Source organism: Cebus imitator, unplaced genomic scaffold, assembly GCF_001604975.1.
Source record: "Cebus imitator isolate Cc_AM_T3 unplaced genomic scaffold, Cebus_imitator-1.0 Scaffold130, whole genome shotgun sequence".
Classification (NCBI taxonomy): domain Eukaryota; kingdom Metazoa; phylum Chordata; class Mammalia; order Primates; family Cebidae; genus Cebus; species Cebus imitator.
In genome coordinates this window covers 4,228,035-4,252,347 of record NW_016107445.1, presented here as the reverse complement: position 1 = coordinate 4,252,347, position 24,313 = coordinate 4,228,035, and the positions used below count along the sequence as shown (strand labels likewise).

The 24,313-nt window shown below is 37.4% G+C and overlaps 1 protein-coding gene across 5 annotated transcripts in view; it reads right to left on the bottom strand.

Moving 5' to 3' along the window:
• MCM9 (minichromosome maintenance 9 homologous recombination repair factor) overlaps positions 1-24,313 on the bottom strand; it is a 145,410-nt gene that overhangs the window by 74,374 nt on the left and 46,723 nt on the right. The gene's annotated exons all lie outside the window — the stretch shown is intronic.

Here is a 24,313-nt window from a genome sequence, read left to right as displayed (position 1 = left end):
AGATGTAAAGTATGACATCAAAAATATAAAATGTGTGAGGAGGAAAAATAAAAGTGTAGATTTTGTATATGTGATCAAAATTAAGGTGTTACCACTTGAAATGGCCTATTGTAAGTGTAATATGTTTTATGTAATCATCAGGGTAAACACAAAAGACTATAATAGATACACACAAAAAAGATCCAAGGCATACCAGAAAGTCGTCAAACCACAAAGAAGGCAAGAGAGGAAAAAGAAACAAAGGATTTACAAACAAAAAAACCAGAAGCTAAGTTTTAAAATGTCACTAGAAAGTCCTTACTTGTCAATAATTACTTTCAATGTAAATAGATTAAATTATCCAATCAAAAGGCATAGAGTGGCTCAATGGATAAAAAAAGACCTAACACAGGATGCCTACAAGATACCCACTTTAACTTTAGGACTGACTCTCAGACTAAAGTGAAGGGATGAGAAAACACATCCCATGCAGATAGAAACAAAAAAAGTCAAGGGTAGGTATATTTATTTCAGACAAAACAGACTTTAAGGAAAAAACTGTAAAAAGAGACAAAGAACATTATTATATAGTAATAATGGGATCGATCCATCAAGAGGCTAAAACAACTGTAAATATATTTGCACCCAACATAAGAGCACCTAACATATATTGCAAATTTTAAAAAGTCTGAAAGGAGACATAGCCTGCAACACAATAATAGTAAGTGATTTCACAGATCATTTAGACAGAAAAATCAATACAAAAACACTGGACTTGAACTATACTTTAGACCAAACGGACCTACCAGACATATACAGAACATTCCACCCAACAGCAGCAGAATATATTCTTCTCAAGAACACACAAAACATTATCCAAGACAGATCATATGTTAGACCACAAAACAAGTCTCAACAAATCTGAGATAACTGAAATTATATCAATTATCTTTTCCAACCACAATGGTATAAAACTTGCTTCAATAACAGGAAGGATCATGGAAAATTAAGACGTGGAAATTAACCAATATGCTTCTGAAAAACTATTTGCGTCAGAGAATAAATTAATGGGGATTTTCCTTTTTAATCTTGAGACAAAACGAAAATACAACATGACAAAACATATGGAATGCAGCAAAAACAGTTTTAAGAGGGACATTTATAACAATAAATGTCTGCATTAAAAAAGAAGAAAGTTTGCAAATAATCTAACATCACACCTTAAGGAAATAGAAAAAGAATAATAATCTGAGCTCAACATTAGAAGGAAGGGAATAACAAATATCAGAGCAGAAATAGAGACTGGAAAAACAATTGAAAAGATCAACAAAACTAAAGATTGACTTTTAAAAAATAAAACTGACAAACTCTTAGCTACACGAAGGGAAAGAAGAAGATTCAAAATCAGAAATGAAAAGGACATTATAACTGATAACACAGAAATATCAAGGATTATGAGACTACTCTGAATAATTACATGCCAACAAATTGGACCACCTAGAAGAATTGGGCAAATTTCTAGAAATATATAACCTACCAAGACTGAACCAAGAAATTATTGAAAATCTGCATGGATCAATGAGTAAAGTTGAATCAGTAATTAAAAGTCTCTCTTCAAACAAAAACCCAGGACCAGATGGCTTCCTGGCTGAATTTTACCAAACATATAAAGAAGAATAAATATCAATCCTTCTCAAGCTCTTCTAGAAACTAGAGAAAAGAGAATAATTCCAAACTCATTTTATGAGGCCAATATCACACTAATACCAAAGTCAGGAAAAGACACTACAGGAAAAAAAATTACAGGCCAATATCACTGATCAACAGAGATGCAAAAATCTCAACGAATAACGAAGAATATTCAATAATACATTAAAAATCATTCACCATATTCCACAATACATTAAAAGAATCATTTACCATGATCAAGTAGGATTTATTCATAGGTTACAAGGTTGGTTCCACATATGCTAATCAATAACTATGATTCCCCCTATTAACAAAATGAAGGACAAAAATCATAAGATTATTTCAACAGATGTACAAAAGCATTTGACAAAAGTCAACATCCTTTCAGAATAAAAATTCTCAACAAGTTAGGGGTAGAAGGATGTTCCTCAACACAATAAAGGCCATATATGACAACCCAGAGCTAACAAGGCCTTTCTCCTAAGATCACAAACAAGATAAGGGTGTCCATTCTCACCACTTCTGTTCAACACAGTATTATAATAGAATCCAAAATAAATTAAATAGCTGTAAATTTAACCGAGGAAGTGGGAGATCTGCATACTGAAAACTATAAAATACTGACAATAGAAACTGAAGATAACACAAATAAATGGGAAGATATCCCATGTTCATGAATTGGAAGAATTACTACTGTTAACACATCCATTCTACAAAGTGAGCTACAGAGTCAATGCAATCCTTATCAAAATTCCAATTCATGTCATTCTTCACAGAAATTTTTTTAATCCTAAAATTCCTATGGAACCAAAGAAGACCCCAATAGTCAAAGTAATCTTGACCAAAAAGAAAAATGCTGAAAGCATCAAACTACTTAATTTCAAATATATTATAAAGCATAGTAATTAAAACAGTATGGTACTGACATAAAAACAGACACATCAACCAACAGAATAGGATGAAGAGGCCAGAAATAAACCACACATCCGTGATCAACCGATTTTTGGCAAAGGTGCCAAGAACACACAATGGGAAAAAGTCTCTTCAATAAGATGGTGCTGGGAAAATTGGATATTCACACAGAGAAGAATGGAAATGAACCCTTATCTCACCCTTTATATAATACAAGAAACAATTCAAAACAAATTAAAGACTTAAAAATAAATCAAAACAAATTAAAGACTTAAATGTAAGATCTGAAACTACAAAACGATTAGAAGAAAACACAGGGAAAAAGTTCCTTGACACTGGTCTGGGCACAGATTTCTTGGACAAAAGGACAAATTTCTTGCCTCCAAATGCATAGGCAACAAAAGCAAAAATAGACAAATGGTATTGCATCAAACTAAAAAGCTTCTGTACAGCAGAAGGAACAATGAATAGAAGAGATAGCCCACAGATTGGGAGAAAATCTTTGCAAATCATACTCTGGATAAGGGGCTAATATTCAAAGTATACAAGGAACTCAGACTACTCAATAACAAATACAACAACAACAAATAACCCTATTAAAAATGGGCAAAGGACCTAAATAGAAATTTTTCAATAAAAGTCATATAAATAGCCAATAGATATATGAAAAAATGCTAAAAATCTCTAATCATCAAAGTAAAGAAGTATAAACTAAAACCACAATGAGGTATCACTTACCTCACACTTATTAGATAGGCTATTATAAAGTAAGATGAAAGATAACAAGTGTTGGTGAGGATTTTAAGAAAAAGTAACCCTTATACATTGCTGGTGATATTGTAAATTAGTATAGCTATTTTAGAAAACAGTATGGAGGTTCCTTGAAAAACTAAAAACAGAATTACCATAAGAGCCAGCAATCTCACTACTGAGTATACAGCCAAAGGAATTGAAATCAGTATGCCTAAGAGATATCTGTACTCTTATGTTCATTCCAGCATCAGTCACAATAACCAAGATATGGAAACAACCTAAGTGTCTGTTAGTGAACAAATGGAGTTTCAAAATGTAGCATATATATACAATGGAATACTATTCAGCCTTTAAAAACAAAATTCTATAATTTGTGACAACATGGATGAACTTAGACAAGACATTATGTTATGTGAAATAAGCCAGGCACAGAGAGACAAAGACTGTATTATCTCACTTATACCTATAAAAGTCAACTAATATAAGTAGGGAATAGAATGGTGGTTACCAAAGACTGGGGGACACGGTGGCGGTTGAGGGGTAGATAAGGGGAAAAGGATACATTGGTCAATGGTAAAGCTGTAGTTACATAGGCTAAGTTCTAATATTCTATTGCACAGCAAGGTGACTACAGTGAATAATGATGTGTTGTATATTTTTAAAATAGCGAAACAAGAGGATATTAAATGTTTTCACCACAAAGAAATGATAAATATTTGAGGTAATAGATATAATAATCACCCTGCTAATCAATGCACAATGTATGCATGTATCAAAACATTACATTGTACTCTTTAAATATATACAATTATTTTTCAATTAAAAATAACACTTAAAAATAAAGCAGGTGTAGCTTTATTAATTTCTGTTCAGAAAGAGCAGACTTGAGAGCAAGGAAAGGTATCAAGGATAAAGACGAGCATTACATAAAGATAAATGGGTCAGTACTCCAAGAAGACCTAACAATCCTTAAGGCGTATGTGTTAAACAAGAGAGTATAAAAATACGTGAGGCAAAAACTGACAGAACTTCCAGGAGAAATAGTTAAACCCACTATTATAGTTGGAGACTTTAACACTCCTCTACCAGAAACCAACAGACCCAGCAAACAGTATATCAACAAAGATGTAACTGAACTCAGTAACATGACCAACCAACTGTACATCTGGAGACTACTCATTCAATAACAGCGAATTACATGTTCTTCTCAAGCTCATGTGAAACATTCACCAAGACAGACTACATTCTGGACTACAATAAAACATACCTGAACAAATCTTAAAGGATGGAAATCATACAATGTCTGTGTTTGTATCACAAGGAAATTAAACTAGAAACTGGTAACTAAAAGACAGCTGGAAAATCCCCAAATATCTGAAGATTGAACAAAACATTTCTAAATAACACACGGTTCAAAGAGGAAATTGTAAGAGAAATTTAAAAATATTTTCAACTAAATTTAAAAACATGACTCAATGGCACACACCTGTAATCCCAGTTACTCAGGAAGCTGAGGCAGCAGGATCATTTGAGGCCAGGAGTTCAAGGCTGTAGCGCATAACGATTGTGCCTGAGGATAGCCACTATATTCCACTCTGAACAACACATCAAGATGCAATCTATCTCTACCAAAAACAAAAAAAAAATTATCTTTTTTGGTTTTTGACATGGGTCTAACTCTGTCGCTCAGGCTGGAGTACAGTGGCGCAATCTCAGCTCACTGTTTGACATTCTAACAGACTCCATCTTAGATGTAAGCTTGACAAACTCCATCTTAGCCTCTCCCTCCCCGCCATTTCTCCTTCAGGTGCACAGCTGAGTCACGCTGTACCCTGTACCTTGTAATCATTGTAACTACATCCTGCTTGGCGAGTCTACCTGCTATTGTGAATAACCTATACCCCTTGGTGATTGATTGTATGGAAAGTCCCCCCTGCTACTCCCCTTGGTAAGCAAAAATCCTGGGAACCTCCTGCCTCCTGGTTACCAGCCTCTTTACCTAACTTGCTTGTTCTGCTTCTGTAAAATTCCGCTTTGCCACTCCCCTTCTCTAAGCAAGGTATAAAAAGGAATCAAGCCCTTCAGGGCCGAGAGGTTTTTAAGTATGAGCTGACTCTCAGTCGCTGGCAATAAAGGACTTGCAATTGAAATTCAGAGTGTGGTGCTTTCCTTACAACTCACTGGGTTATAACAGCTGCAACCTCTGCCTCCTGGGTTCAAGCGATTCTCCTGCCTCAGCCTCCTGAGTAGCTGGGACTACAGGTGTGTGCCATGACGCCTGGCTAATTTTTTGTATTTTTAGTAGAGATAGGATTTCACCATGTTAGCCAGGATGGTCTCAATCTCCTGATCTTGTGATCCACCCTCCTTGGCCTCCCAAAGTGGTGGGATTACAGTTGTGAGCCACTGTGCCCTGCAAAAAGTTTTAAAATAATTTTAAAAACCTAAACACACACACACATACACACACACACACACACACACACACACACACACACACAACTTATCAAAAATTGTAGGATACAGCAAAAGCAGTACTTAAAGGGACTCTAGTGCTACTGAATGAATTCACTAGAAAAGAAGACAGATATAAAAATCAATAATTTAAGTTCTCATCTTAGGGGAAAAAAAAGGAAGGCCACATTAAATCCAAAGTAAGCAGAAAAAAAATTTAATCAGAACAGAAATCAGTGAAATTGAAAACGAGAGGCCAGGTGGAATGATTCATGCCTGTAATCTTGGCACTTTGCGAAGCTCAGTTAGGAGGATCTCTTGAGCTCAGAAGTTAGAGACCAGCCTGAACAACAAAGTGAGACACCATCTCTACCAAAATTGTCTTAAAAATTAGGCAGGTGTGGTAGCACACACCTGCAGTGTCAGCTACTCAGGAGGCTGAGGCGAGTGGACCATTTAAGCCTGAGAGGTCGAGTCTGCAATGAGCTGTGACTGTACCACTGAACTCCAGCCTAGGTGACACAGTGAGACCCTATCAAAAAGAAGAGAAAAGAGGAAGAAGAAAAGAAGTCTACACAGAAAACAATGACAACAATCAACAAAACCAAAAGTAGGTTCTTTGAAAAGATCAACAAAATTCATAAGCCTCTGGACAGGATAATGAAGAAAAAAATAGAGGAGACATAAATTACAAATATTAGAAGTGAAAGAACTTCACTACAGATCCTGTGAACATTACAAAATAATAAATGAATACTATAAACAACTCTGCCCACAAACTTGATAACCTGGATGAAATGGGCCAATTCTTGAAAACTGCAATCTGCTAAAACTCCCACAAGGAGAGGCTGACAATCTGAATAGGCTATTACGTACTAATGATGTTGAATCAATAATTAATAACCTTCTAAAACGCAAAACACCAGGTCCAGATTGGTTCACTGGCAAATTCTACCAATATTTAAGGAAGAAATTATATGAATTCTCTATAATCTCTTTCAGAAGACAGAGGCAGAGGGAATGATTCTCAGCTCATTGTATAAGGCCAACATTACCTTAATACCAAACCAGACAAAGACATTACAAGAAAACTGCAGACCACATTGATCATGAACATAGATGCCAAAATCTTCAACAAAATATTAGCAAATCTAATCCAACAATGTATAAAAAGAATTGTACATCATGAAGAAGTGGGATTTATCCTAGGTATGGGAGACTGAATCAACATTTTAAAAATCAATTAAGGCTGGGGTGGCTCACACATGTAATCCCAGCATTTGGGGAGGCAAAGGCAGGTGGATTGCTTGAGCCCAGAAGTTCAAAGACCAGCCTGGGCAATATGGGAAAACCCCATCTCTACAAAAAATACAAAAATTACATGGGCGTGGTGGTGCATGCCTGTAGTCCTAGCTATTCGGGAGGCTGAGGTGGGAGGATCACTTGAACCTGGAAAGCAGAGCCAAGATGGCGCCACTGCACTCCAGCCTGGGCAACAGAACGAGACTCTGTCTCCAAAAAAAACAAAAAAAATCAATTAATATAATCCATCACATATCAACAGCCTATTAAAGAAAAATCACATTATCATATCAATAGATGCAGAAAAAGCATTTGACAAAATTCAACAGCCACACATGATTAAACAAAAAAACACTCTCAAAAAACTAAGAAGGGAGGGGCAACTTCCTCAACTTTATAAAGATGATCTACAAAAAAATCTGCAGCTAACATCATAGGTGAGAAACTCGAAGCTTTCCCACCAAGATCAGGAACAAGGTAAAGATGATCCCTTCTCACCACTGCTTTTCAACATTGTACTGCAAGTCTTAGCAATTGTAATAAGATGAGAAAAGAAACAAAAAGTATACCAATTGGGAAGGAAAAAATAAAATGGTCTTTGTTTACAGATAGCATGATCATCTATGTAGGATATCTGAACAAACTGAGAGAAAAACTCCTGTAACTAACAAGTGATTATAACAAGGCTGCAGATTAATATGCAAAAGTCAATCACTTTCCTATATATCAAGAATGTACAAGCTGAATTTGAAATTAAAAGTACATTACTATTGGCAGGGTGTGGTGGCCCACGCCTGTAATCCTCCACTTTGGGAGCCGAGGCAGGTGGCTCACCTGAGGTCAGGAGTTCGAGAGCAGCCTGGCTGACATAGTGAAACCCCATTCCTACTAAAAATACAAAAATTAGCTGGGCATGGTGGCGGGCACCTGTAATCCCAGCTTCTCAGGAGGCTGAGGCAGAAGAATCGCTTGAGCCCAGGAGGTGGAGGCTGCAGTGAGCAGAGATCATGCCATTGCACTCCAGCCTGGGTGACAAGAGTGAAACTCCGTCTCAAAAACAAACAAACAAAAAAACATTACCATTTATATTAGCATCCCCCAAAATAAAATGGGTACAAATTAATGAAATACATACGGAATTTATAAGAGGAAAACTCTGATGAAAGTTACCAAAGAAGAACTAAATAAATGGAAAGATATTCCATTTTCATGAATAGGAAGACTTCATATTGTCAATATGTCAGTTCTTCTTAACTTGTTCTACAGATTCAACCCAAGCTACTCAAAGTTCCAGCAAGGGCCAGGCACAGTGGCTCACATCTGTAATCCTAGCATTTTGGGAAGCCAAGGCAGGAGTACTACTTGAGCCTAGGAGTTCAATACTAGCCTGGCAACACAGGGAGACCCTGTCTCTACAAAATATCAAAAACTAGCCAGGCATAGTGGCATGTGCCTATGGTCCCAGCTACTCAGGAGACTGAGGTAGGAGCATCACTTGAGCCCAGGAGGTCAAGGCTGCAGTGAGCCATGTTCATACCACTGCACTCCAGCCTGGGCAACAAAGTGAGACCCTGTTTCAAAAAAAAGAAAAAAAAAATCTGAGAAATAATAATAATAATGAGACATCTTTACACCTCTTAGAATGACTATAATCCAAAGCACTGACAACACCAAGTAACAGTGAGGATGTGGAGCAACACCAACTGTCATTTATTGCTTCTGGGAATGCAAAATGGCACAGCCACTCTGGAAGACAATTCAGCAGTTTCTTACAAAAGTAAACATATCTTTACCATAAAATCCAGCAGTTGTGCTCCCTGGTATTTACTTAAGGCATTGGAAACTTAAATGCACATAAAAACCTGCTCACAGGTATTTATAGAAGCTTTATTAATAATTGCCAAAATTTGGGGGCCACCATCTTGCCTTGTCTTTCGGTAGGTAAATTGACAATAATACATTAATACATCAGACAATAAAATATCATTCATTGTTAAACATCAATGAGCGATCAGGCCATGAAAAGACATGGAGTAACCTTAATAGCATGTTACTAAATTACTAAAAGAGGCCAATCTGAAAACACTACATACTATATGATTCCAACTATATTACATTCTTGAAAAAGTAAAGCTATAGAGATATTGAAAAAGATCAGTGGTTGCCAGGGGTTAAAGGGATAGAGGGATGAGGGATGAACAGGCAGATCACAGAGGATTTGGGGGCAGTAAAACTATTTTGTATAATAGCATAATGGTGGATATTTGTGATTAAACATATGTCAAAGCCCATGGAATATACAACATTGAATGAATCCTAATGTAAACAACAGAATTTGGGTAGCAATGGTGTGTCATTGTTGGTTTATCGATTGTAATGAATGTATCACTCTACAACTAGCTAACAGTAGAGAGGGTTGTATGCATGGCAGGGCAGGGAGGGAGAATACGGGAACTATATTTTTTTTTTCAATTTTGTTGTAAATCTAAAACTACTGTAAAAAACAAATTTTATTCATTAAAGAAAAAATTTTTGTGTCCCCGAGTTGGGCAAAGATTTCTTACGTATGACATCAAAAGCACAGTATGCAAAGAAAAATTATAACGTGATCCTCGCCAAAGTTAAAAATGTTTGTTCTTCTACAATGTTAAGAAAATGTGAAAGATAAGCAACAGACTGGGAGAAAATATTTGCAAATCCTATATCTGATAAAGGACTCATACACAAATATATTTAAAAATTTGCAAAAATCAGCAAGAATTAAACAAAACCTCACTGAAAAAACTGAGCAAAAAATTCGAACAGTCCTTTCACAAAAGAAAATATACATATGGCAAATAAGCACATGAAAATATGTTCAACATATCCCTCCCCTTGAATCAGGGCAGAGCTTTGTGACTGCCTTGACCCACAAAGTATGGTGAAAGCAACGTCATGTGGTTTTCAAGGCTAGGTCGTTAAAATGTCATACATTTCTGACTTGTTTTCTTGGAATGCTAGATTTTGGAGCCCAGCCACTATGTTGTAAAGAAGTTTAAGCAACCTACAGGGAGGCCTGTGTGGATAAAAGTGAGGACCAAGGACCCACAGCCCTGGGTGAGCTCTGAACCTACAGCCAGCACCCATGTGCCAACCATACAAGTAGCTATTTTGAAAGTGGATCTTCCCGTCCCTAGTTGAGCTGCCACAACTGATGCACATGGAACAAAAAAACCCTGCCCAAATTGCCAAATTGCAGATCTGCAAACAAAATAAGCTGCTAAGTTCTGAAGTGGTCTGTTACTCAGTAGTATCTAACCTAGCCAAAACTAATAAGAGAAAGACAACCTAATAGAAAAATGGGGAATGGACTTAAAATAGGTATTTCATGAAAGAGAAAATCCTAATAATAAACACATGAAAAAGTGCTCAACCTCACAAATAATGAGGAAATTTCTAATTAAAACTACAATGTGCTGCCATTACACACCCACAAGTATGATTAAGTATTTAAAAATCTGACAGTGCCAGTACTGGCAAGGTTGTGAGGCAAAGTAAACTCGCATGTGCTACTAATGGGAATGGTAACTGACACAACTACTTTGGAAGAGTTTGGCAATATCTACAAAAGTTGCAGTTATACATACTCATGTACCTCAGAAATTTCACTGCTACGTCTGTTCCATACAGACATTTGTGATCATCTGCACCAGGAGACAGATAGGTAGAAGAGTGCTCTAACAAAATTCTTCATAATAGTTAAACCTGGACACAACTGAAAAGGCTATCAACAGAATAGATGAATAAAGTGTAGTATATTCAGACTGTGGAATAATGCATAACGATTAAAAAACAAAGTACTGGGCCTGGCATGGTGGCTCACACCTGTAATCCCAACACTTTAGGAGGCTAAGATGGAGGTATTAGTTGAGGCCAGGAATTCAAGACAAGCCTGGGCAACAGAGTAAGAGTTTGTCTCTACAAAAATTTAAAAAATTAGCAAGGCATGGTAGCACATGACTGTAATCCTAGCTATTTGGGAGACTAAGGCAAGAGACTACTTGAGCCCAGGAGTACCAGGCTGCAGTGAGCTATGATCACACTACTGCACTCCAGCCTGGGTGACAGAGCAAGACCCTGCCTCAAAACAGAAAAACAAAAAGAAAACAAAGTATTGTACAGTTAAACACAACATGGAGAGAATATTAAAAGATAATACTGATCAAAAATAGTCTACAATTTAATTGTCAAGTTTTAAAAAAAAGTAAAAACAAATTAATGCTAACAGACCTATCCTAAAATAAATACTATGTGAGTCTTTCAGGCTGAAATGAAAAAACACTAAGACAGTAACTCAACTCTACATGAAGAAATAAAATGCACCATTAAAGATAACTATATAGGTAAGTATGACAGACAGCATAACTGTGATTTTGTTTAGAACCTTTCTTCTTCTATCTGATTTAAAATTGTATAAGCACAAATTATAAAATGTGTTGACTGGCTTACAACATTTGAAGATGTAATTTATATTGTAACAATTTTTTTTGCACTGTCAGAATTGAATTGGCATTAACCTGAATTAAACTGCTTTAAATTTAAAAGTTGGTAATAAACAACATTTGGGTAATACCCCCCAAGGCAACCAATTAGAAAATATCTTTAAATATATAAGAAACAAGAAGGGTATTAAAATGATACACTAGAAAATATATATTTAATTCCAAAGACGCTGGGCATGATGGCTCACGGCTATAATCCCAGCACTTTGGGAGGCTGAGGTGGGTGGACTGCTTGAGCTCAGGCATTTAAGATCAGCCTAGGCATCACGGCAAAACCCTGTCTCTACTAAAAATACAAAAATTAGCTGGGCATAGTGGCGCATGCCTATCGTCCCGGCTACTTAGGAGGCTGAGTTAGGAGAATCATTTGAGCCCAAGAGGTGGAGGTTGCAGTGAGCCAAGATCATACCACTGTATTCCAGCCCAGCGACAGAGCAAGACCCTGCCTCAAAAACAAAACAAAACAAACAAAAAACACAAAAGAAGATAGAAACGGAGGAATGTAAGAAGATGTAAGAAAAAAAAAGAAAAGGAGGGAAGGGAGAAAAGAAAGAAAGAGAAGAGAGACAGAAAGAAAGGAAGGAAGGAAGGAAGGAAGGAAGGGAGGGAGGCAGGCAATGGGAGGCTGGGCGCAGTGGCTCACACCTGTAATCCCAGCACTTTGGGAGGCCAAAGCGGGCAGATAACGAGGTCAGGAGATTGAGACCATCCTGGGCAACATGGTGAAACCCTATCTCTATTAAAAATACAAAAAAAAAAAAAAAATTAGCTGGGCATGGTGGCGTGTGCCTGTAGTTCCAGCTACTTGGGAGGCTGAAGCAGGAGAACTTCTTGAACCCAGGAGGTGGAGATTTCAGTGAGGTGAGATTGTGCCACTGTACTACAGCCTGGGCGACCGTGCAAGACTCCATCTCAAAAAAAAAGAAAAAAAGGCAATGGGATAATAAAGTACATGCAAATAATACCATGTAATACTGGGCCTGTGTAGCCTAACAAAAAAGATACAGAGAATCAAAATTTTTATATACTCAGAAAACTATCCTATGGAAGAGGAATTAGATAAATTTGGAGCAACTTCGAAAGAAATTAATGGAGACTAGCTAACATGTAGAAATTCACAAGGAACTGTTGGAAACTCGAGGTGTTTAAAGAGGAATGAGCTGCCTTACAAAATAGTGAACTTTTCATCAAAGTCACTAAGTAAAAGTCGAATGTCCACTTGTCAGAGATCGTGTAAAAAGGTATTTATGCAATGAGTAGGTAACTGTCTATAAAGGACTAAAGGTTTTAAAATTCCTTCTAAATCTATGACTCATAGCAGTACAGAAAGGCCTTTCAGCCATTCCCTGAAATCTGTGGCAAAGGTAATTAAAAACTAAGATACCTAAGTATTTCTTCCCACTTTTGTTAATTCCCTGATGCCAAAGATAGAAGGAAAACAAAGTAGTCTCTTTGTCTCTGTCTTACTTACGAGAAGCAAGAAGAGGGAAAGAAATAGTACTTCTAATATTAAAAGGTGATTACATCTAAGATGTCTTTCCTTTTAAAATTTGGGTTTTTAGTACTGGAATAGGGAGGTGAGTTGAAGGCAAATGGGGCAAAGGGATGAGTACCAATTCATTCTCTCTTCTTGTAGAGGATTCCTGTGTTCAACAATTCAGAAAACATTTATTATTGATATCAAGGTATAGTAGTCTCTCCTTATCCATAGGGGATATGTTCCAAGACCCCCAGTACATGCCTGAAAGTGTGAATAGTACTGAACCCTATATACACTATGTTTTTCCTATATATACATGCCTATGACGAAGTAATTTATAAATTAGGCACAGTCAGAGATTAACAAAACATAACTAATAAGTAGAACAACTGTAACAATATAAGTTATGTGAATGTGGTCTCTCTCAAGGTATCTTACTGTACTGTATTCATCTATTTTCAGACAGTGGTTGACTATGGGAAACTGGAACCATGGAAAGCAAAACCCCGGATGAACTACTGTATGCATTAAAGAAGTAAGCATAACGCACTGAAGTACGTCAACCAAGGATTAAGTGTAATTTTATAATGTTCAGTTTATACACCCTAACTTTCCTGAGCCCCACCTTTTTCAATCCTGCCTTCCTATCTAGATAAGAATGTTTCCTTCCTCCATGAAACTTTCCATTTCCCAACTAGTACCTCCAGTCAATACATATTTATATACACCCTTCAAAAAAACAGCACTCATCTTCTGTTGACTTTCAGTTTCTTTGTATCCTGTGGTAAAACAGTGAGTCAATGCGCGGAATTTATTGTATAAGCATTACATTTTCTCTATGAGGACATGAAACTAGTGGCCATTCAAATAAAGCTTCATTAAAATCACTAAGGGAGGAAAAGTGGCAACAGAGACTACTAGCAAACCAGTAGTAACGACTGTACTTAGAAAAACTGAACAGTGAAAAGAGGGTTAAAAACATCACTGCAGAGGTTTCACTTCTGCAATGGCAGTGTGAGGACCTCCATGGACATGCTCCTTACTAAAGCAAGTATAGCTGGTGAAAATTGTTTTTTAAAATCCAACCATTTATAGACTAAGGAGAATCTAAGGGCATACAGTAAAGAAACATTTACTCATTGAAATCTAAAACTTGTTAAGAATAGTGAGAGTCTATGACACTTAAATCATGACCTGCTTCCTGCTTCTCCCCTTCTCTCCCTGCTTAGCTGGATAGAGGCTTCACTACAGGTGAGTGTGGTCAAGAAGAGGGGCTCCCTATGAGCTGTTAATCAAGGGATAAGATATCTCACCAGGAAGGGTGGAAGGCATTACTTATCCCCTCCACCTCTGAGGTACACTGGCTAAATTCCTGGTGACTGTGGCCAAGAGGTCAGGATCTTCCTCCACCCAATCCCAAAGCACAGAGTAGAGGATCTACCCAAGGTGTGACAGACAAAGAATCCTGGGGACCCCAACTGCCTTCAATCCAGCTCACTCATAAGGTAAAGGTTCCACACCTGGAAAGACAAAGCCAATAAAGGCAGAGGCTACCATTTCCACCCACTAGCTGGAGCAGTGGCGCAGAGTCTGACCAGGCGGAGAGCGAGTCCACAAAAACAGGGAAATCTGAATCTTACCCCCCAAGAAACTGACTTTATTTGGAACAAAGTGCAGGGAAGTTCAAGCCTAATGGATATTTTGGCAGCAAGTAATAAAAGGCTGGTAGCTCTATTATAGCTATATGCTAAACCATAGGCAGCTAGTTTATCTTAGAGAACCAGGAAAAGAGCCAACAAAAAAACTTTTGGGGTCAGAACAAACCACAAACACTGGACTCAAAAAGTATTCCTGCCCAAATTTAACTGGACCAGAATGCTGAGCAACTTATCCCCAGGGTATTGCCAAAAAGAATAGAGCAATCAACAATTAGAGCCTACCAGCTGAGTATGATACTAAACAGTGCAGATAGTTTAACAGAGAGATCAAGGAGAGAGTCAAAGAAAGGTTGGTTAAAATTATCATCCTAAGGGTGACTGTACACATGTAAAGGCTATTGCCTCTGAGGAGTAACATCAGAGACATCACAAAAATAACCTAGCCAAGTTACTAAACAAACAACAATATAAAAAGGACAAAAAACAAGGCCTGGAGAGGGAGGAGGAGCATTAATATAAAGAACTGGTATAATACATTAAATTAAAATATCCAGTTTTTAACAAAAAAGTATAAGAGGTGCGAAGAAACAAAAAAATGTGGCCCACACACAGGGAGAAAAAGCAGACAACAGAAGCTGCCTGTGAGAGGATCCAGATGTTAAATTTAACGGTCAAAGACTTCAAAGTAGCCATTTTAAATGTGCTTAAAGGTGAAGGAAAAAAAAAGATATGATGACAATGTCTCAACAAGTAGAGAATATCAATGAAGAGATAAAAAGAATTTTTAAAAACCAAGTAAGAATTCTGGATTTGAAATTACAATAAAGGAAACAAAAAATTCACTAGATGGCTCAAGAGTAAACCTGAGTGCAGAAGAAAGAGGCTGCAAACTTTAAGATAGATCAGTTGAAATTATGCAGTCCAAAGAACAGAGGTAAAGGGCAAGATAAAAAATGAGGAGAGCGTCAGAGAAATGCTATATACCTTTAATCAGAACAATATACACATAATGGGAATACCAGAAGGAGGGAAACTAAGAGAGCAGCAGAAAAAAATGTTAGAAAAAATGACTGAAAACTCTCCAAATTTGATGAAAAACATTAAACCATACATTCAAGAAGCACAGCAAAGTCCAAGTAGGATATATGTTTTAAAAAATCTGCGTCTATAAATCATAGAAATGCTGAAAATTTTAAATCAATATGAGAACAACTCTTCACTTATAAGGGAGCCATAATACAATTACGAGCTAACTTCTCACCAGAAACAGTGGAGGCCAGAGGCAGTGGAATTACATATTCAATGTGCTGAAAGAAAAAAAAAATCCAACCCAGAGTTCAGCAAAACTATCTTTCAAAAATTAAGAAAAATAAAGACATTCCCAGATAAACAAAAACTGAGAGCATCATTAGTAGCTAGCAGACATGCCTTAAAAGAATTACTAAAGGAGGTTCTTCAAACTGAACCAAATCTCTCTGGGTGATAACTCAAATTGAAAAAAGAATGAGCACTGGCAAGGGTAATTATGTCACTAGAAAAAAAAACATTAGAGACACATCTCTTTTCTAAACTGATTTAAAAAGCAATTGTATAAAAAAAGTACATAAGAGTATTGTTGGGCCTATAACATATAGAAATGCAATATATTTGGCAGTAACAGCAAAAGAATGCAGGTGGAAAGAAAGCTATATTGGATTAAGGAAATGACTCCAGATGGTAACTCAAATCTACAAGAACAAATGAAGAGAACCAGAAATAGTAATTAAGAAAGTTAATATAACAAACTCTTGCTCTTCCTTCTTTTCTGCCTCTTCAAAAGGTATAAAATTACATAAAACAATAATTATACCAATGTATTTTTGTGTTTGTAACATATATAGATAAAATATGTAAAACAATTATAGCATAAAAAGAGAAAAATGGTATAGAATTGCACAGGGGTAACATTTCTGTATCTCACTAAAATTAAATAAGTCTACATCTGAAACAGTGTGATACATTAAGTAAGCCCTATAACAACCACTAAGGAAATCATAACAAAAATAGAGAAAAATCATTAAAGAAATAAAAAATGCTATACTAGAAAATATTCATTAGATACAGAGGAAAGTAGTAAAAAGGGAATTAACAAAAACAAGACTTGAGACCGACAGAAGACAAAAAGTAAAATGGCAGATAGGAATACAATCATATCAGTAACATATACAAAAATTTTTTTTAAATTTACCAGGTGTGGTGGCACACACCTGTAGTCCTAGCTACTTGGAAGGCTGACGTTGGGGGATTGCCTGTGCCCAGAAGTTCAAGGCTGCAGTGAGCTGTCATTGTGTGACTGTGCTCCAGCCTGAAAAACAGAGCAAGATCCTATCTCAAAAAAAAAAGAAAGAAAGGAAAGGAAGGAAGGAAGGGAAGGAGGGGAAGGAAGGAGGGAGAAGGAGAGGGGGGAAGGAAGGAGGGAGAAGGAGAGGGGGAAAGGGGGGAGGGGAGATGGAGGGACTCCTGCCCAGTGCTATCATTGTGTTACTGTGCTCTAGCCTGAAAAAGAGCAAGATACTATCTCAAAAAAAGAAAGAAAGGGGGGGGCGGAGGGAGAGAGAGAGAGAGAGAGAGAGAGAGAGACAGGCAGGGAGAGAGAGAGGCAGGCAGGGAGAGAGAGAGGCAGGCAAGGAGGGAGGCAGGCAGGGAGGCAGGAGGGAAAGAAAGAATTGTTTAAAGAAATTAAAGGCAAACTAAATAAATGAAGACATTTCATGTTTACTGATTGGAAAGCCAATATCATGAAGATGGCAATATTCCCCAAAGGGGTGTACAGATTCAATTCAATCCCTATCACAATCCCAGGTGGCTTCTTTGCAGAATTGATAGAGTGATCCTAAAATTCATATGGAAATTCAAGGGATGCCAAATAGTCAATATTGAAAAAGAAGAACAAGGCTGGAGGACTCACACTTCCTGATTTCAAAACATACTACACAAACCTAAAGTTATCAAGACAATGTAGCAATGGTATAAAGACATAGATCAACAGAACAGAATTGACTGTCCAGAAATAGATCCATACATTTAAGGTCAATTCATTTTGAGAAGGGTTTCAAGCCAGTTCATTAGGAAAATAGTCTTTTCAATAGATGCTGCTGGGAAACTAGACAAGCACATGCAAAAATATGAACTTGGACCCCTTCGAACCATATACAAAAATTAATTCAAACTTGATCAAAGACCCAAATGTAAGGTGCTAAAAGAATAAAACTCTTAGAAGAAAACTCAGGTGTAAATCTTCATGACATTAGATTAGGCAATGGTTTTTGAGAAATGACATCAAAAGCACAATCCAACATAACAAAAATAGATTAAATGGGCATCATTAAAACAAAAAGCTTTTCCACTACAAAGGACACAACCAAAAAAATTACAAAATAATCCAAAGAATTCAAGAAACTTTTTGCAAATCATGTGTTTGACAAAAGACCTGCTTGTATGTAGAAAACATAAAGAACTCTTACAACTCAATAATAAAAAGACAAATGACCCAATTTTAAAAATAGGCAGAGAGCTGGCATGATGGCATGCTCCTGTAGTTCTACCTACTCAGGAGGTTGAGGTGGGAAGATCACTTGAACCCAGGAGTTTGAGTCCAGCCAGGGCAACAGAGTGAGACTCCGTCTGTATTTAAAAGGGGTAGGGGGAGTAGTTAAGGATCTGAATAGACAATTCTCCACAGAATATGTACATATGGCCGATAAGCATATGAAAGATGCTCGACATCTTTGGCCATCAGGGAAACATAAACCAAAACCACAATGAGATATTACTTCATATACCACCATGGCTACAATCAAAAAGACATAACAGCAAGTGTTGGTGGGGATGTGGAGAAATTGGAATGCTGGTGGGAATGTAAAATGGTATAGCCACTTTTAAAAAGTCTGGTAGCTCCTCAAAAGGAGTTACAACATCTGACCTAGCAATTCCACTTCTAAGCATAAACCTAGAGAAATGAAAACATTTGTCCCATGCAAAAATCTGTACACAAATGTTAATAACAGCATTGTGCGTAATAGCCAAAAAGTGGAAACAACCCAGATGTCCATCAACTGACAAATAAATAAAATGTGGTATATCCATACAATGGAATATTGGGTAATAAAAAGGAATAAAGCATCAATATATGACATAACATGAATGAGAGCATTAAAAACGTTATGCTTCAAAGATGCTGGTCTTAAAAGACTACATATTGTAAGATTCCATTTATATGAAATGTCTAGAATAGGCAAAACTATAGAGACAGAAAGTAATTCAGTGCTTGCCTTCTGCTGGGAGGACATGCCAGGGAGGGGGATGTGCTAAAGGTTACAAAGTATCTTTCTGAGATCATGAAAATAAAACTGATTGTGATGCACACCTTTAAATATTCTAAAAACTACTGACTCAGATACTTTAAATGAGTGAATTAAATGTTATGTGAATTCTATCTCAATAAAGCTGTTTTCTAAAAAATATTACTGTGTAATTATACCAGGGGGTGCTTGGAGGTGGATTCTTTGTATGCCGGATTCAAAGCCTTAGCAGGCACAAATTCTGCCAACCAAATATCTACCAGTTAATTACCTATTAGCTCATTTGTGAAACGTTTCCCCTCCCTATCCTTTCTGGTTTTTGACTCTTTCTAAATGACCATGCATTTAAGGCCTCCAATCTCACAAAGCCTACTTGCCTAGCTTCTGCCAAGCGTGACTCCACCTAATGTCATTTGTCTCTATAGTAACCAACTAGAAAAGCTGCTATGCTTAGCAATGGCTTTGTACAAGCAGTGGTCTAGCCTAGAGATGTTTTAAAGATTTGAGTCCTCTCTACTGATCACTGATTTTTTCCTGGTATTAAAAAGTGAAACTCTGATGAATGAGAGTGGTAGAGGGTTAGAGGGAAAAAGGTGGAATATATTGCAAAACACGAAGGAAGATGGGCTGCAAGTAGAGACTGAGTTCAAGGGGAAATTAGTTTAGAAGGACCTTGACTGATAAGAAGACTAAGAAAATATGGGGTAAAAAAAAAAAAAAAACTAGGTATAAGAAACCGAAAATAATTATTAGGCATTTCCATTCATATCCTCTGGTTAAAAACAACATAATGATATAAACACCATGAAATTGTCAATAAACATAATTATGGTGCTTTGGAAAGCTGACTGATGTCACGTATAGCTATCCAAAAGGTGTTTTACAGTATAGTCCAGCTATGGATAAGGGATCAGATATAGCTTATATCTTCAACAAACTTCTAACATAATAGTGGGTAGCAATGAACACAAAACAGTGCAACTTTTATTAATGAGGTGGAGCAGAGAATGGGGAGGGGGTACACTATGTAACAGACATGGAAACCTTATAAAAAGCATAAGGATGCATCCCAGGATGTATAGTTCCATCCCCCATACCTTTCAAGGGGTGCTTTTTGCAACAGGAGGATTGACATGTGTGGTGCCCCTGTGGGGAGCCTCCCCCAGCTTTGCCTTGGCTGGGTCTCCTCTCTCCCAGTATGCACCTGGACCAACCTTATTAATGGAGCTTTCTTCCCCAAGAGTTCTTTAATCAAGTCATTACTGGAGTGTCGTCCACCCTGTGGGTTCTTCCAGAAAATGATACCAATCTATTTTTCTACATATAAAGTCCACTTTAAAATTTACCTGATATGGTAGAGAGTACAAAGGTACTAGGACAACCATTAGAGGAATGGGTTTCTGAGCACCAGCATCCTCATTTGTAATATGGGATGATATCTTACCCTCCTACCATTCCTGTTTATGAGGCTCAAAAACATAGGTATTTTAAAGTTTTTAATAAACGGTCAAGAAAACACTTTTTCTTTTGCCTATTTTAATGTAACTGGTTACCACTGCATCTAACACTTTCTATTCTGCATCATACTTATTTGATTAGTTACCTTTCCTACTGAACCATAAGGTCTTTGTATGTCTTTGACTGTTTCTCAGGGCCTAACATAAAAATCTCACACAACAAATGCTCTCTGTATATCTGTAATGGATTATTATTTTAGTCATTATGGTACAATTTACTCCATTTAGAAATGTCTATAAACTCCATCAAATCTCTACAGTCTACATTTATACAGAAATTATTTATTTAAAACTATCATTAAACTTTGACATCCTGTTTCTAATAAATAAAAAGGAGCCTTTTAAACTAACTAAAGATCATATTAAAACAAGCCTTACGTGAGAATTTTAAGTTGGCGGCAATAACGCAAACGAGAAGAGAATTCAACACAGTGATAGTGTAATTACCCCAGGTGGAAATCTAGATTTGAACAAAAGCTAGAGGTTAGTACTTCCATTCCTATAACTTTTGCAGGGACTGACACTCAATTTAATTCCTAGTTGTAATATATTTTAATTTGGCACATTTTGAGTTAATTCTGGTATATTTAAATTCACTCTTTCATCTTGTTTTGTGTATGACCTCAATTTGATATCAAGTTTCACTCCTCTGTAGAGGAGTCTTGAATCCATGCAAGTAAGCTGCATCCTGTATCTTCAGAATTCAATCTATATGCCCAGTGGTATACTTCCTCTGAAGAATGGCAACAGCACACCACTCCGAATATGCCACACCCTTACTGGCATGGCTAAACGACCATGTCATTGCACCCACAGGAAGGGCTTAGGAACTGACTAAATATTTGGATTAGATTATCAAACAGGCTTAATTCTGAGGGGAAAAAATCTTATAGCTATATTAGGTTGTTAGGGGTGCCATAACAAAATATCACACACTGGGTGGCTTAAACAATAGAAATTTATTTTCTCACAATTCTGGAAGCTAAAAATTCAAGATCATGGTGTTGGCAGGTTTGGCTTATTCTAAGGCCTCTTAGCTTGGCTTGCAAATGGCCACCTTTTTGCTGTATTTCCTCTGTGCACATATGACCCTTGTGCTTCTCTGTAAATCCAAATTTCACCTTATGAGGATGCCATCGAGATTAGATAAGGGTCCACCCTAACCACCTCATTTAACTTAATCACCTCTTTAGAGGCCATATCTCCAAATACAGTCATATTCTAGGGTAGTAGGGCTTAGTGCTTCAACATACGAATTTGGGGGGGGGTATAATTCAGTCTAAAACAACAATTATTTTCATTTATTTCTACCCTAAGCACTAGTTTAGGCTTTGTTCATCTTAGAGCCAATAAAATCTCTCTCAGCCAACCTTCCTTGCCCCAAGTAACCCACAGTGAGAAGTAACAAGGGGATGACATTCCATGCAGCCCTCCAAACATTATATGGGACCCCCTTGGTTACCTAATGAAGGAAGACAGTCACAGTGACCCATCTGTTGTACAATTAGCTGTTTGGGAGTCACCAAAGTTGTTCAGCAACAGGTACTATTGATTGCCTCTGAAACCAGACAGATGCTGTCACAATTCTTTTTTTCCTACAACATACCAGTTAAATTAGAAATATGACAGGGCACACCTCAGGAATCCTTTCAGTCTCTCCTGTAAGGTTCTGTCAATGGTGAGGAAACTATTGAACAAAGTACTCAAAGACCCTTTAATATTTTTGACAAACAGTAATAAAAGAGTTAAGACAGGGCCGGGCGCGGTGCCTCACACCTGTAATCCCAGCACTTTGGGAGGCTGAGGCGGGCAGATCACTTGAGGTCAGGGGTTAAAGACCAGCCTGACCAATATGGAGAAACCCTGTCTCTACCAAAAACACAAAATTAGCCAGGCGTGGTGGCACATGCCTGTAATCCCAGCTACTCAGGAGGCTGAGGCAGGAGAATCACTTGAACCCAGGAGGCAGCGGTTGCTGTGAGCCAAGATCACGCCATTGCACTCCACTCCAGGCTGGGCAACAAGAGCGAAACTCCGTCTCAAAAAAAAAAACAAAAAAGAGTTAAGACAGGAGAGGCAGTATGAGAGGCCTGGAGCTAATTCTTGCAGCTTCCAGTGAAATATCAGGGAGCTTTTTCTTCTTAAATACTGTTGTATATGACATGTTAAACAAAAAAAAAATTTTTTTTAAAGCCAAATTAGTGGCATCCAGGTAGATCTTCTCGGTTCAGTTCTTCCCTTCATGCTGCATATCCACCAAAAGTGAGTTTATGACTAACCTCATTGTAACACTTAAGGTCAGACTGCAAAATGCACCTGATTTTAACAAGCACAAAATGTCATTTTTATGAGAGTAACTAGACTCTCAAGAGTACCTGTAATAATCAGACAACTGCATACACTAGTCTCACAGGAGTTTCAATCTACAAATGGTCATTTTATCTTACATAAAATAGAAAGTGTCTTACAGCATACAGCAATTTCCACTTTATCGTAGCTAGTGTTAGGACCAGCACTAATAAGAATGAAGGGTGTATTGTTTATCAGTCACAGAAATCTGCGTCTATCCCCATGGTTTGACTCTCAATACTCTAATGTCACAAACAACTGGGTTTGAAGAAGTCTTTTCTGGTAGGTCCTATATCTAACTGTTCAATCCACTGACAAAAAACGGAACTCTTCCCCACTCTAACATGGTTTTCCTAAATGTAAGAGGGGCTAATATTAGCTAACACACATTAACTTTCAAAAGACCATCAGATGAAAATGTTTCATCAAAAGGCACCTACTTAAGTAGGAACAATGCCCAAAGAATGACAAATCAAAATTCTGGGCACTATACTAAGAGAAAATTCTTCCAAAACAGATACTTAAGAATTTTTCTCTCTGAATTTGGCCAAGTTTGGTGGTTTCATTCACAACATTTAAGGGAAAAAGTGATGGCTTATGGATAGCAGGTAATAAAACAAACCTTACATCACTTACTAAATAGAAACGGTTTAGGCTCACAGACATGTTAAAGCTTCCTCTTTCCTTGCAATGGTAGTCAAGCCGCATAAACGGATCAACCTTTCCTCAGTTCAAACCTGAACTGGTTACAGGCAAGCAAGGGCTCCTCAGAATTTGCTTGCTGTGCTACAAATTTTTATTTACTAACGGTTTAGGTCAAAAAATTTTTTTTGAAGATCAAATGTCTTGCTATGCCTTTGTGTTCTTTTCCCATCTGTTATGTTTGTTGCCCTGTTGGTCTCCTGATACTTCCATTTTCTCTGTGCTCTCCAAATGGCTGTAACCTGGGGTATAACTAATCACATCTCTTGTGATTCTTTCCTTATTCTAGGACTTTTCAGATCTGGACTCGGAAGACGACGCCCAGGTGCAAGCCCAAAGGTTACCTATTTAGATTTTCCACGCACAGTGTGTGGAAAATCATTCCTCGCCCTTCATTTTGTGTCTGCTTAACGGCGCTGTCGTGCCCAAAAGTAGATACTGGCCAAGAGCTAGATTTCCAAAATGGCTTTGCTCCTTTCGAGCTGACATCGGTCTTTAACATGCAATTTATTTCCACTGCAGCTAATCTTTCTCTCTATTCCAAATACTGCCCGATACACAGAAAGCTGAACCTAGCCCAGTGTAAGCACCGACTCTCATCTGCTAAATTCCGCAAGGCTGGCAAAGCCGTTACACT